The 16,199-nt window shown below is 41.8% G+C and overlaps 1 protein-coding gene and 1 pseudogene across 3 annotated transcripts in view; one reads left to right on the top strand and one right to left on the bottom strand.

Moving 5' to 3' along the window:
* Window positions 1–823: 823 nt before the first annotated feature.
* LOC114454520 (uncharacterized) lies at window positions 824–3,532 on the bottom strand (annotated as a pseudogene).
* Window positions 3,533–5,370: 1,838 nt separating this feature from the next.
* jcada (junctional cadherin 5 associated a) overlaps window positions 5,371–16,199 on the top strand; it is a 43,928-nt gene continuing 33,099 nt past the window's right edge. For 2 of the 3 annotated variants that reach the window (XM_028434882.1, XM_028434884.1), the window contains exon 1: window positions 5,371–5,494. The gene's annotated coding sequence lies outside the window, so the exon portion shown is untranslated. Of the gene's footprint in view, window positions 5,495–6,302; window positions 6,349–16,199 lie in introns of all 3 variants that reach the window. The other variant, XM_028434883.1, reaches the window with a different exon arrangement.

Here is a 16,199-nt window from a genome sequence, read left to right on the forward strand (position 1 = left end):
GTCATTCCTTTTGCTGGTGCACCTTTTCCTACCACACTTTTTCCTTCCACTCAACTTTCTATGAATATGCTTGGATACAGCACTCTGTGAACAACCAGCTTCTTTAGTAGGGCCCTATAAAATCCACGTTAATCGCGGAATCGCGGACGAAATCACAGAATCGACCAATGAAAAAGGTTAAATGCGTAAATGGACAAAATCAGCATGAAACGCTGTCACCGTGGCGCAAAGAACTTTTTTTTATGTTTCCGGGGATCGCTTATAAGATGCACTGCCCTCCTTCCTCTTGTCCTGGCTACATTAAACTCATCTTAAATTACCACAAACACCCTCTAAAACAACGCAAATCATCACTGACTCCTCAATACAGAGCCACCAATGCCCGTTTAACTTTGCTGTGCCTGTAAAAGCTCCGCCCATTTTTTTGTGTAGCGCAGCAGTGCTACGCGAGAACGTGATCAGCTTTAATCATCTTCCCCTGCTGTGTTCGAACTGTTGTGCCTGGCTAACTAAGAATAACTCAGTTTGTGTTGTCCTTTAGTTCTTTTTATTCCAGCCTTTTGTCCGTGCCTTGTAGGTACACATTCACAGTCAGCAAGCTACCACAAGTACAACCGTTTCAGTGGAAACTTCCGGTTTACAAAATAAATGTCCGTTGGAGTAACGTTATTAGAATGTTACATTCTAATAACATCTCATTATGGTTGCTACATACATCTTTTGATGCAGTTTCTTGGACACATCCTCAGATATAATACCTGGGGTCACAGGGGGTTTCGACTTCAGACCCCCTCACCCAGACTACCCGACCGGGAGAGATCAGTTAACCGGCCTGTGTCCAAGAAGCTGTCGCCCCCTGCTTGTCCCTCATAATTCACAGCCGTCGTGAGGCTCTCTCTGCAGCCTCAGATGCTGCCTTGATGGCTTTTCTTAAACGTGCTCCGGTGATGCCAAGGAAACTGTAGGCCTGACAGAGTGACTTTCCTGCAAAGCCCCTTCCTCCTACTTCAACAGGAAAGCACCTCGCACGCCACCCCCGTCTGTGGCACTCCTCCACCAGCTTTGCGAATTTCTCTCTCTTCCTCTCACTGGCTTCCTCCATCCTCTCCTCCCAGGGCACCGTTAGCTCCAACAAAATTTCCTGCTTGGATGACTCTGAGAGCAGGACGATGTCTGATCTAAGGCTGGTTTCTATGATGTTTTCAGGGAATCAAAGCTGTTTTCCCAGGTCCACCCTTAGCAGCCAGTCCTTCGCTGCTCCCAGCAGGCCTGTTTGGGCTTTCAGTTGGGAGGGTAGTTGTTCTCCAGCTCACACTAATGAAATTTCATGCCTGGGGTATCGACCTTGCCCCAACCAAAGAGGTTTGATGGACTGGGCAGAATATCATAGACTGACTGAATGAGGAACATGATGCGGTATGGTTCTGCTTTCCATAACTCAGGCTACAAAGTCTTCCTATTCATGACTTCTTCCCAACTGGTCCATGCACCCTGTTGTCTCAATTCCTCCACCTGGCTTGCATACTGTTCCTCGACCCCAGCCCTCACTTTGCGTTGAACCAGGTCTTGCCTTTCCTTGCCTCGAGTGTTTGAAGTGGATTGTCAGAATTGTTCCCAGACCTGCACGGCCAGTTGCCACAGATCCCACAAGCTCTTTGTAACGCAGCCGTGATTCTGCCTGGTCCACGGCCTCCTGTGCCCTCCACTTTCTGCCAGTCCTTACCTCAATGCCTCAATTTCTCTGTGACTGTATGTCGGTACCTCCTAGAGAGAAGTAGAACCGATTGATCACCTTCCCTCTCTTCAGAACTAGAGACCTGGATTTTTCCAGCTTGAAATGCATCCGAGCCCACATGGTTAGTCTCTCCAAGCCCTGGAAGATCCATCTGCATCCAGGAACTGACACTGTTGTTACTGTCAAATTGTCCATGAATGTTCTGATGGGGGGCTGACGGATTCCGGACTTGGTTTTGGGGTCTCGGGAGACTTGACCAGCATGTTCATGGCCAGGGCGAAGAGTAGCACTGAAATAGTCCATCCAGTGATGATTCCTTTCTCCAGCCGATGATGCTCTGATGTAACTGTGCCAGAAGTGAACCTCAGGTTAAAGCTGTTATAATAATCCATGATGAAAACTTTGATGTTGCTCAGTACATGGTGCCTCTCCAATGCCACCTCCACGAGCTTGTGGGATATGGAGCCATACGCTATGGCTAGGTCCAGCTATAGTACAGCTAGGTCTCCTTTTCCTTCACGGGCCTCTCTAATCAGCTGTGTTACCAATCCACTGTGTTTAAGGAGCCCTGGAACCCCTAGGATACCCCCTTTTCCACAGAGGTGTCGATGTACTGGTTCTTTAGGAGGTAGTCTGATGGGAAAGGATACTAAAGAATATCTTCCCCTCGACATTAAGCAGTGAGATGGTCTTAAACTACCTGATGGTGGTTGACTTCTCATCCTTGGGAATCCACACCCCTTCTGCAGATCTCCATTGTTGAGCAACCTTCCCTTTCCTCCAGATCACCCTCAGGGTCCTCCACAGATGCTGCAGGAGCTTGGTGCACCTTTTATACACCAGATAAGGTACACCATCGGGTCCAGGTGCTGAGCTGCATCTGGCAGCCTTGACAACAGTTTGCATTTTTTTCCAACTGGGTACTTTGGTGTTAAGGACAGTGGTTGGAGCTGGTGGATTGATCAGGCCTCTGCATTTGCCTGGGACCTCCTCCCGGGCTGCATCGCTGTAGGTGTGGTGGAGATGGGCATCTACCTCATCCTTTGAGCATGTGAGGTGGCCGCTGCTCTTCTGGCCTAGAAGCTGTTCAGTAAACCCAAACGGGTTTGCTAGAAAGGCAGCGCAACTCTTGGCTCTCTCTTTAGCCCACCTCCTGTGCCACTCTGCTCAAAGGAGGGTGAGTAGCTTCTTCCTAAAGACACCCCGTAGTTCTGCCAATCCTAGGTTCTCATCCTCGCTTGCTCGTTTGAACTGCCTCTTCAAGAGTCGAAGTTCCTGACGTAGCTGTGAGATCTTTTCTGCCCTGTGGTTCTTTGAGTACTGGTTTGCAGCAGCCTGCTTCTCTTCTAAATCAAACCTTTCAGTGGCAATGCTAATGATCATAGTTGCCATTCTTTGGAGTTTCCTGTCTGCACCTCCCTTCATGGTAGCTTCTAGGATACCGTCAACATCATTATGAAATTGCCGCCACTCGCTCCCTTTGCTGGCTGGAGGCCACTTAACCCGTCGCTGGTGTTGTGGAATGCCTGGTGTTTGGGCATCATGAGCATGGAGGTTCTGGGCTCTGTGGGGTGACTCCTGGCCCGACTCCTCCTGCGTCTCACCAAGGTCATCTGGAGCATGGTGGTTCTGGGCACTGTGGGTTGATTCCCTACCTGGTTCCTCCTGCTTCTCTCTGAGGCTGTTCCTTGAGCACTGCTCTGGCTGCACATTCACTAAACATCCCATCTTGGTCTGGTGGATCTTCAGACCCCGTGGGTTTTTGCAGCTCTTGCCGCATACATATACGACATTCATTGTCGGTTGGCCATTTGCATGGGTCGTTGCCTGGTTGTCCGTCCGTGTGCGGTGCTCATTCTCCCCCCCTCTCGAGCTCCCCTGAGGGTATATTTATCTAGAACTTTTCCTAGCTGGGTTTGGGTTCTTCCTTACAGAAGATGCAGGTCGGGTTGCTGGCCCTTCCTGCCCCGGTTGCCGTCTTTCTGTGCTGTCTGCTGTCTCTCCAAGTTGTCACCACTCTGTTCATGGTCGTCAACCTGTCTGTTCCTGGCTGTCACTGGGCTAGCCATAATAACATGGTTGCTACATACACCTTTTGATGCAGTTTCTTGGACACATCCTCAGTGATAGTACCTGGGGTCAAGGGGGGTTTCGGGTCTTTCAACTTCAGACCCCCTTACCCAGGCGACCCGACCGAGAGAGATCAGGTCCCGGCCTGTGTCCAAGAAGCTGTCGCCCACTGCTTGTCCATCAGAGCTACAGAAGATAGGATAATTTGAATTAGGTTCATTTAAACTAAGTTGATCAAAACATAATCAATAAACCTGCTCAAATACAGTAAATCATTGATCCCTGAGAGGAAATTGGGTGACATTAATGCTGTTCTCGTACATCTTTATAGAACATAAATAATTAAAAAGGAGAAGTCAGAATAATCCATGTCACTACAACTTACAGTATATCTACTTTTGAATTGTATCTTACTTTATTTTTGACATACATTTTTGTTTAATTATGAGGTTTTTTTAAAAAAATGTATTTATTAGTATTTATTGTGTTTCCTCACAGTTAAAAACTAATATTTTCTTTAAAAAAATGATAAATATTTCTAAAAAAAAAAAAAAAAAGAAATAAAAAAAAATACAGAATTTAAAAAATTAAAGTCGAAAAAATGGAATTTGGAAAAAAACCAAAACAGATTTTATAGGGCCCTACTTTAGCAATGACCTTTTGTAGATCAATCCTTCTTGTGGAGGGTGTAAATGACAAGTCAGCAGTCTTCCCCATGATTGTGTAGCCTGCTGACCGAGAGACCATTTAAAGGCTCAGGAAACCTTTGCAGGCGTTTTGAGTTAATTAACTGATTAGGGTGTGACACCATGACTTTCCAAAACAACTTTTTCCATAATATTCTAATTTTCTGAGACACTGAATTTTGGGGTTTCATTGTCTGTAAGCCATAATCATCAAAGTTTCAAGAAATAAAGGCTTGAAATATTTCACTCTATGAGTCATGAGCCTATATAATAAATGGGTTTGACTTTCTGAAATGAGTGACCAAAAATAATAAACTTTTTCATCATATTATAAATTTTTTTTGGATGTACCAGTATTTTGTGACATAAAATTAGGTTGGTGGGGAAAGGCACTGCGTCTATATCGGTATGGGCAAATATCGGAACTAAAACATTTAGTGTTGGACAATATCACCATAGTGACTATTGAACGTCTCTAATAATGTTAGAAATAATAATTATAATACATAATTGAATCAACGTCTTGTTTTATTAAAGTGTGGTTGTCTTATGATGAACACACTCCAATACTTTAGGGAATGCCCTTCTGTTCCTGCTGATTATTACAGTGTATATACAGGTCAAAAGGTACAACACCTCTTGAAATCAGTGTATAAGTATCTGAAAACTTACAATTAAACATAGACTTTTAAAAATTTGTGAAAACAAAATTAATGTTCAACTGAAAAGTTTTTAAGAAAGACTAAAAGCTCAATTTAGGTAGGGAAGTGTGTGTGTGTGTGTGTGTGTGTGTGTGTGTGTGTGTGTGTGTGTGTGTGTGTGTGTGTGTGTGTGTGTGTGTGTGTGTGTGTGTGTGTGTGTGTGTGTGTGTGTGTGCTGGGTTCATTCCTCACGCTCAGCAGATTCCAGCTCAGTCCGTCCACAGCTGCAGCGGGATGAACGCTGGGATGTAGAGGCAGCGGCAGCAACAACAACAACAACAACGTAAAAACACATTTCTCAGGTAAACATGTTTCTCTGCTCTTATTTATCAAATTCAGCGAGGCTTCCGTGTGTTTTTATTGAATCTTCCGACACATGCAGAGGCTGTTTAGGCCAGCTGTGCTGCTGTCGTTGAACGGGGGCAGATAGACAGACAGATAGACAGACAGACAGACAGAGAGACAGACAGACAGAGGTAGAGTCGCATCTGTTTCTGCCTTTAATATTTCCTCCAACTTACAGCCGAACCCTCCGGGTCCCCGTCGCCTCTAATTCAGTGCGAGGACCGTGTCACCTTTAGGGCTTTGTGATGGAAGTGAGTCGGTGTGACTGAGGATGGAGGTCGTCGTTGTGTGACTTGAAGCGTGTTGTGGGAAGCGCTGCTCTCAGCTGAAGGTTAAAGCCTGCTATTGATGGAGCTAGCCCGGCTAGCTGCTAGTGAGGGGCCGTGGAAGAGAGGCCAGCGTCCGGCTAAGTTACTCCGTCATACCTGCCTCAGCACACGGCGATATAACGCAACAGCATCCACATAGAAACGCCTGACAGTCATCCCTGTAGACGTGGGCTGTTGTATGTGTTACTGCTGGAAACTAATGCGGTCATTAACTATTACTTTAATGACATTTAATTTGCGCTCAATCCCCTCTGAAGGGTTCACTGTGTCATGAGCTAAAAACGGATTTACTTCTACATTTGGTGTCTGAACTAGTCCGATTATAATCCCATCTGTTGGGTCTTATTGAAATAGATGCCACTAATTAAATGGCGGATATTAACTTTAAGCAGGCACATATTTAAACGGGTTTCATGTGGATTTTTTAACGGTGCAGGTCGGAGAACCAGGCCAGTGACAGACTGCTTTTAGCGGGACCAAAGGTAGCGTCTACCCTCGATCATTTCATAACAACATGATGTGCAGCTGACATTAGACACCACCATAACGGTCTACTGTCAGGTTAAACACCACCATAATGGTCTACTATCAGGTTAAACACCACCATAATGGTCTACTATCAGGTTAAACACCACCATAACGGTCTACTGTCAGGTTAAACACCACCATAATGGTCTACTATCAGGTTAAACACCACCATAATGGTCTACTATCAGGTTAAACACCACCATAACGGTCTACTGTCAGGTTAAACACCACCATAATGGTCTACTATCAGGTTAAACACCACCATAATGGTCTACTGTCAGGTTAAACACCACCATAATGGTCTACTATCAGGTTAAACACCACCATAATGGTCTACTGTCAGGTTAAACACCACCATAATGGTCTACTATCAGGTTAAACATTACTAATGGTCTACTGTCAGGTTAAACACCACCATAATGGTCTACTGTCAGGTTAAACACCATAACGGTCTACTGTCAGGTTAAACACCACCATAATGGTCTACTGTCAGGTTAAACACCATAACGGTCTACTGTCAGGTTAAACACCACCATAATGGTCTACTATCAGGTTAAACATTACTAATGGTCTACTGTCAGGTTAAACACCACCATAATGGTCTACTGTCAGGTTAAACACCACCATAATGGTCTACTATCAGGTTAAACATTACTAATGGTCTACTGTCAGGTTAAACACCACCATAACGGTCTACTGTCAGGTTAAACACCATAATGGTCTACTATCAGGTTAAACACCATAATGGTCTACTATCAGGTTAAACACCATAATGGTCTACTGTCAGGTTAAACACCATAATGGTCTACTATCAGGTTAAACACCATAATGGTCTACTGTCAGGTTAAACACCATAATGGTCTACTATCAGGTTAAACACCATAATGGTCTACTATCAGGTTAAACACCATAACAGTCTACTGTCAGGTTAAACACCATAATGGTCTACTATCAGGTTAAACACCATAACAGTCTACTGTCAGGTTAAACACCATAATGGTCTACTGTCAGGTTAAACACCATAACGGTCTACTGTCAGGTTAAACACCATAACGGTCTACTGTCAGCTTAAACACCATAATGGTCTACTATCAGGTTAAACACCATAATGGTCTACTGTCAGGTTAAACACCATAATGGTCTACTGTCAGGTTAAACACCATAATGGTCTACTGTCAGGTTAAACACCATAATGGTCTACTGTCAGGTTAAACACCATAATGGTCTACTATCAGGTTAAACACCATAATGGTCTACTATCAGGTTAAACACCATAATGGTCTACTATCAGGTTAAACACCATAACGGTCTACTGTCAGGTTAAACACCATAATGGTCTACTGTCAGGTTAAACACCATAACGGTCTACTGTCAGGTTAAAGTCACGTCCTTCTCCATCCTTTGTTTTTGTCACACCTGGAGCTCGATTGGCTGCTGCTTGACCTCTCCTTGCCCCCCCATGTGTCCGCTCTATGCTGCCAAGCTTGTTGAATGCACAAATGCCCATTTGCTTTCTATAACTTTCACAGAAAGCAGCGTTACAATGACTAAGCTTTGATATTTTTATGACACATTGTAGCGGTTGTAAAACACTGGTGCTTTATTTCACTTTTTAGTGTGGTGTCATTCATCACTCTTGGACAGAGGCCAAGCCATTTGTCAAGCATTAACCTGAGCAATTTATGTTCTTACTGTTTCAAACAGTGGTTCTCTAATAGTCTGGCATCATGACCCAATGTTAGCCTTTAGTAGAAAAATTCAAGAAAATGTATAAAAAATTAAATCTAATCCATGTATTGAGTAGATGTAGATTATGAAGAAACTGTACCATTTTGAATCTAATTTTTAAAATTATAATATTTGTTTGAAAGTTCTGGGTTCAAGCCCTGGGGTGGACACTTTGGTCCTTTCTGTGTGGAGTTTGCATGTTCTCCCAGTGCCTGAGTGGGTACCACTGGTGCCCTGTCCAGGGTGTACCCCCGTCTAATGTCAATGTAGAGCTGGAGATAGGCATCAGCAGACCCCCGCAACCCTGAAAGAAGGAGAAAGCGGGTCAGAAAATGGATGCATGGATGGATGGATGGATGGGTGGGTGTTTGGGAATGCTGGGTGTGTTGAATTACATATGTAGCTTTTATTTTGAAATCAAAAGTTTCCATTTAAAATTGAAGTTTGTATGCAAAATTTGGTTTGTATGCTGAAGAGCTGGATTAATAAATCCCTTTCAAAATAAAAGCATAATATTGTTTTTTTTTTTTGTTTTGTTTTGTTTTTTTTTTGCAAAGGAAATTGCTTGGAATTTATTGAAATGGGTCTGGGACCTAATTTTATGTCACAACCCACATGTTGAGAAGTCCTTGTTTGAAAGAGAAGTGAACAGTTTAAGCAAGGATGCACATAAATGGTGCACATGCCTGAATGCCTAAATATGAAATGATGGAATTGGCATTAGCACACCTAAGATTAGGGGATGGATTGAAGTGAAATTAGCTCTTGATTGGGAGCTGATTTGTTTTAGTTTTCCAGTGATTACCGGTAGTTAATACACGTGTTTACCTCTCCATCTGTCGAGGGGCAAAGCTACAGACACAGGAGCGCCATGAGGGCACAAGAAGGAGAACAGGAGAAAAAACAGTGTTAGTTATTTAGACTATACGGTGAAAGATGAGGGAAATGAGTGAAAGAAAACAGACACATTTTATTGTCATGCACAGTTCCAGAGAAGAGTGTAGACTCAGCTGTTTAAACATTTCACAAACAACCTACACAGACCTATAATAATAATAACGCATTGGATTCATATAGCGTCTTATTTGGTCACTCAAAGCGTTTTACATGGCATTACTTAGTGAGAGCAGTCCATCATCTGCAACACTTACTGGACCTTTATTATTGTAGCAATATGTTAAGTATACAAATAAAACCTTATAATAATGAATACCCAATATCATTTATGTTTTTTAAATATATATTTTGTTAAATAAATGATTTAGGGCTCTATTTTCCCATGTGCCGAAGTCCAAAAAGCCGTGCAGCAGCGCTATTTTTGGCTGTGTGCTATTCCCCCTCTGTACTTAAGTTAGTCGCTGCGTGTTTCCATCCCAGTTACGCACTGTGGGCGTAGCAGCTCTGAAATGTGGGCATTGCCATTCAAATCTGGCTTTACGCGCATTCTCGGTGTGCGTATGTCCTTTTCCTCTTAGGCACTTCTAACCCTGGAATAAGTGCAGCGCCCCCATAAGGTGAAACATTATATTGCACTAGAAATATGGACTTAATTACATTTGAAGCCACACGGACGCGAGTGTCACCAGGCAGCTGTGATCACTCAGCTGCTGCTGCGCGATTAATTAAAACTCTGACAGACACAGACTTCTGTCCACGTTGGTCACAGTGATTCAACTATTTTCATACTATGTCCAACGTAAAGTCACAGTTTGATCCACTACAGAGTGAAACAAGCTGTCATATGCAGATGAGGATGGAACACAAACTGTTCCCACACATATTTTAATGAGGCTCAGCTCAGGTCACTATATAAACTATTTATATTTAAAACTGCGTATTATGGAAGCCAGTAGTTGTGTTTCACTGCAAACATCTCGCTGTATTAAAGCAGGACGCTCATATCTCTCATATCAGTTCCTCATATCTCCAGCGCATCTAAGTCGGTCGTGCTTTACAGTGATAATGATGATGATCAAAGAAAGATTTTAACTGTGACTCATTCACACTTAGGGGTGTGGAAAATTTCACGTTATATCGCGATTTTTTTGGGTGCCAATTTTAAATTGATTTTTTTATTTAAAAAATCCATTTATTTATTTATTTATTTTTTAATATTGTATCATTATTTTTGTGTATTTGTACAATATTTCAGTGGTGGTTACAATGCTTTCAATGTGTTGCAATGGTTTTTTTTTGATGCACTTGATTTTATGATGGCAGTGTACGTAATGTCTGCAATATTTATGTATGCACAGACATTTTATTTTCACATAATCTGTTCAGATCAGTGCCTAAACTGATACAATAGGATAAATGATTTTTTTCTTATTGTTGTGCATTGAAACTCAGGCTGCTTTATCCTTAATTTTCTCAGAGTTGTTACAATGCCGTCATTATGTTGTCATGGTTACTTTGAGACTTCTACGCAGTAGTTTCGGTGAAAATAAACTTGTTGCACTTTATTTTATGATGGCAATGTTACACACTGTATTTTCTTTTTTTCAGTAAAAATGTGCAAAAACACGAATAATGAATAATAAATAGGATATTTTGAAGTAAATAGTTTTGACTCAATTTGACCTCTGAATGATCCATTTCTTCTGAACATGAACATATACAGCAACTTGATTTTTCATCTCTACATTCAATTTTGATATTAACTGGGTAGAATATCGCGATAATATTGTATCATGACCCACGTATCGAGATTGATACCACGTATTGCAACATCCTTGCCAATACTCACCCCTAGTCACACTGCAATAATCTGATCAATGATCTGATCAAATCAACCTGTTACATTGTTTATCATTGAAGGCGTTTCAAATTAAAAGTGAACTTATCATTTTCACGGATTTCAGTGACATTTACAAGCGTTGGGAAAACTCCATGTTCTGTGATTTCTAGACAGCCCAAAAAAAGTGACATCACCTTTCCTTCAGCCCGCCTTCATTCACACATTGGGGCTTTTGGTCTACCTTACGCGCGGTGGGCGTGTCAGTAGCCTGGACCAGAGAATATGCGCAGGAGAGAAGCGCGTAAAAAACCACTTAAGTCTAGACGGGAGAATAGACCCCTTAGTATATAATTGTTGTATTTTAAATATATAATATACAGTAAATAATGTTAGTTCCAAAAATCAAAATGTCAAAGAACCTCCATTTAGCATTATTTTGGTTTACTGTACATCTGCTTCTGTTCCATCCAGCAGGTGTGTCAAACACATTTTAGTTCAGGGGCCAAATCGGAGTTTAATCTCAAATGGACAGCAGATTATAGGCAGGAATTTCAACATAAATGTACCCTAAATTGCACTCCCATGTATAAATGAAATAAAGCATTTAATGCACCCACAATTTCTGTTCAGGATCTTAAAGTTACTTTATTTGCTGACCAGTTTTTATTTAATTTGGGTAAGATTTGTGGAATAATTTGAGGGAAATTGCAGGTTTTTTTTTTTTTTTTTTTTTCAACAATTTACCATTAAAATTAACTGCCATCATGTGACATAAGCATGGGAACATTATTGTGTAGTTTTTGCTGAGATATCTCCAACTGAATTAGTTGTTAATTTACATTTTTTTATTTTCACTTTCTCCTGTGGGCCAAATCAGATGCTCTAAAAAAGGGCTGGATTTGAAACTCGGGCCATGAGTTTGACATTATGTGCTCTGTGGTATCTGAAATGTAGACAGTGATGATGATGATGGTAACAGTGTGTAGGATAACAGAGCATTTAGTGCTTTGAACTAGAAACTGTTGTAAGTGCTTAAAAAGCTGTCATTTCATTGGATTTTCAGTGATGAAAGGAGATGTTTTTACAGTTAGTTTTCAGTTTTTTCATTAGAAAGCTTCATATTCTGAGGCTTTGGAGACAGACAGACAGTTAGTTAGTTAGTTGCGCTCCCGCTTCTTATTTTCAGTGGAAATTAAATTAAAATGTCACGTTAGTCACGCATCCCTCTGTTTTGTTCCTCCTCTAAAGGTGGGTTACAGAAAACACATATTTACAAATGTGAGCACCAAACAACAATCTGAGGGGCTTCCCTGAGCTCCAGACCTACAAATGTTATGTGCACCCTGAGTGCTAATGTTTGTGTGAGCATTGGCTCCATAGGTCATCTCAGGATTCTATGAGAATGTGTTGTTTTTATTAGAATGCAGGGTTAACATTTCCCAGAAGTCTTCTGTATATCAATTTTTTTTGTTCTTTTACATCAAAGGACGTCAGCATAACATTCCAGTGTGCAGGATTTGTAGGCATCAAGAGTTAAAGCGCTCCAAGTAGCTGCAAAAATCAAACTGCCCCAGATAACCACTAGGATGTGGGGGTTTTGTGTTATCTCATTTTTTCTGCTTAAGACAAGAAGTGCCCTGAGGAAAGGGGTGTTAAGAAGAAGCTCAATTTTGTTTTTTTGACAGCTGAGAGGAAAAAATAAAATAGAAAGGCCCCCATGAAGTAAGAAACTAGACTATTGAGGGAGGCCCTGTCATGGATACAGGCAAGATTACCCCATGTTTATGCTTTGTGTGTGCATGTGACATCTTCACTAGCGCATGCTTTCAATGACCTTAGAAAAATAGTGCGAGTGCCTGCCATTGGACCGCTGTGCGGGTGAAGCTCAGTTGTACGATGTTTGCCCAGCTACAAGGATCCCCTCTGCGCTGGCGTCGTCACGTCGTGATGTAAGAGCAGAGGTGACGTAGGCGAGCTGGAGGAAGGAGAAGGCTGCTGGATGAAGCCAGAAATACATCTGCCTGCATGTGTCTCTTAAAATGAGAGGCAGGATTCAAAGCGTGCTCTGTTTAGCTACATGCACGCTGCTGCAGCTGTCAGCCATTCTCTCTGTTTCTCCCTGTTACAATTTTCTGACAATATTCTGGGAAGCCCTTGAGATAACCCTCACTTGACATTGCCATATAGATACATGTCAGATATTTCTTCCTTTTTTTTCTTTATTAGGCCATCCATCATGACATTAATTTAGATACAAACTGTGATTATACAAGCTTTATCATTAGTCATCTTAATTCTTAGTCTGTCTTCATTCAAATGTAGGTCTGATCATTCCTATTATTTTGTGCTTTGTTACCTGCACAAATTATGCCTTAAAATCTACCTTCATTCTATGATGTACTGGCAATTTATGGTCCTATGTCTGTACCGTATGCTGGGATTCAACAACCCTGATCAGGATAGGTGTGTATAGAAAGAATATGGATATGATTCACTTGTTGAACCATCATATCTTGTTTGTTTTTAGAAACCGTTTCAGCTTGATAATGGGCAAAACATTTCTAGGCAAAACAATGTAGTTTTGAGATCACTTTTTGTTGTTATAGACAGAAAAAATGAATTTACTTTTAATGCATACCTCATAAAAGATCCATTTGTTTGCACAGTGCAACTATTTTAAAATAAAAAGCAAAGGTTAAGCCTGTGTCTATCTACAGTTTTTCTTTTGTTATTTAGAGCGAACATATGCAACTGGCGGCCAAATTTTGTGAAAAATATGAAGAATTAAATTCATATTTCAGGCCAAAAACAACACTGTTGCTGCAGAAAAAGCAGGAAGGAATGAATGCAGGCAGGAAGCTGCCAACACTGTTAATTAAGTGTGAGATTATACAATATTAATTAGGCATAGTGCATAGATAGTCTAGAATAAATTTTTAGACATTTTTTCTTAAAGGGGACATATCATGCTAAATCCACTTTTTTAGCCCTTAAATGTATTTTGATGTATATTTAGATTGTTTAGAAGCACAGAAAAGTTCAAATTAATCTCTTCAGGTGCTCCGTTGATATCTTTACGTATATTCTGTTTTGGTCATATTTTTCAATCTGTTTCGATTTTTCGATTCTCTATTACGTTTTTTGAACAATAACGTCAGCGGAACTGCCAAATTAGGACATCAAGATTCAAGATATTTATTGTCATATGCACAGTAAAACCAGACAGTTGCACCACACAATGAAAATCTTATTTTGCGAGTCCTCCCTTTCACAGTAATAATAAGCAAACAAAATGAAGAGGTAGATTAAAAGAACCCAACTATTCCCAATTAAAGATAACTAATAATACTAAATACTAAGAATACTAAAATACTAGACTATAATAATACTAATAATAAAATATAAAATATACAGAATATACAAAATATAAAGTGAGCATGTGAGTGGCAGAGTAGCAGTATACACATTTTGATTCTAAAGTGCGATCGTGCGTTGTTGCAGATTTGCAGGGGAATGGCATTAGTGCAATTGTCAAAATAACAGTTATTACAATGCAGTAGTGCAAATGTTTTTTACAGTCCAGCTAGAGCTGGGCGATATATCGAATATACTCGATATATCGCAGCTTGTAGTCTGTGCGGTGTTGAAAATGACCATACCGTTAAACTCGCGGACTTTTTTTTTTTTTTTTTTTTGAAATGTCATCTTAATGACAACATGCACAAAAGGGCACTATTTGTTTTAAAATATTGTAGTGGCATTATGTACAAAAACTGCACTTTAATTTTGTGTTTTGAAATGCCATGTGAGTTGCATCCTGCACTAATGTCTTGTTTTGAAATGTCTCTGTGACAATTTTGCACAGAACGTGCACTTTCTGTTGACAATTTTATGTTTGAACCACTCACTGTTTAATAAATACAGTTATGTCAACTTTGACTTAGTTGTGATATCCCCTTTTTTGCATGAAAGTTTAAAATTGGCATATATTAATGCAGTATGATCAAGAATGTTTTAATGTAGACATATAGAATCATCATACTGGTGTGATTTTGTGCATCAAAGTGTTAATTCAAGGGTAATGCAAAATATCGAGATATATATCGTGTATCGTGACATGGCCTAAAAATATCGCGGTATTTATAAAAGGCCATATCGCCCAGCCCTAAGTCCAGCAGTTTAATCAGTGGTGTGGCGGGGTGGTAGGGCAGGGGGCTTTGTGAGAGAGTTGTTCACAAGCCTGATGGCCTGTGGGTCGAAGCTGTTTGTCAGTCTGGTGGTCCTGGTTTTCAGGCCGCCTCAGCCCCCCCGGTGATCAGTCCGATGACTGTTGTGTCGTCCGCAAACTTGACGATGCTGGTGTTATTCTGGGAGGCCACACAGTCGTATGTGAAGAGGGTGTACAGCAGGGGACTCAGCACGCAGCCCTGGGGGGTCCCTGTGCTTACGGTTCTTGTGCCAGATGTGTGTTTTCCAACTCTGACTGACTGAGGTCTGTCTGATAGAAAGTCCAGTACCCAGTTACAGAGAGCAGGTGTCAGTCCAAGAGTGAGGAGTTTTGTAAAGAGTTTGTGTGGGATAACCGTATTAAATGCTGAGCTGTAGTCGATGAAGAGCAGTCTGACATATGTGTCCTTACCCTCCAAGTGTGTGAGGGTGGTGTGGATGACCGTGTTGACTGCGTCGTTCGTGGACCGGTTCTCACGGTACGCAAACTGTAGAGGGTCTAAGGTGTCTGGGATGGTCCTCCTGATGTGCGTCATGACTATCCTCTCAAAGCACTTCATCACTATCGGGGTGAGTGCGACGGGACGATAGTCATTCAGGCAGGTCACAGTGTTTTTCTTTGGGAGGGGCACGATGGTGGTTGTCTTGAAGCAGGTGGGCACCAAAGCTTGTGCCAGCGACAGGTTGTAAATGTCAGCCAGCACCTCAGCCAGTTCTGATGAGCAGACCCTGAGGGCACGCCCGGAGATGTTGTCTGGGCCGGCCGCCTTCTGGGGGTTTATTCTCCTCAGAGCCGTGCGCACCTCTGCTGATGTCACCGTGAGTGAAGAGTCCTGTGTGTGCTCCGTGGTCGAAGTCCCTCTCTGATGGTAGGTGTTGAGGGCATCGAAGCGTGCGTAGAACTCGTTCAGCTCGTCTGGCAGTGTGGGTTGGCTGGTTGTGGCCCCCCCGCTCCTCTGCTGGTAGCCTGTGATGTGTTGCAGGGAATCTGTGGTGGAATAGAATCCCTCCAGCTTCAGTCTGTATTGTCTCTTGGCCTGTTTGATGGATCTCCGTAGGTCATATCTGGCCTTCTTGTAGTCCTCAGTGTTGCCTGAGGCAAATGCAGTGGAG

Source organism: Gouania willdenowi, chromosome 20 (assembly GCF_900634775.1).
Source record: "Gouania willdenowi chromosome 20, fGouWil2.1, whole genome shotgun sequence".
NCBI lineage: Eukaryota > Metazoa > Chordata > Actinopteri > Blenniiformes > Gobiesocidae > Gouania > Gouania willdenowi.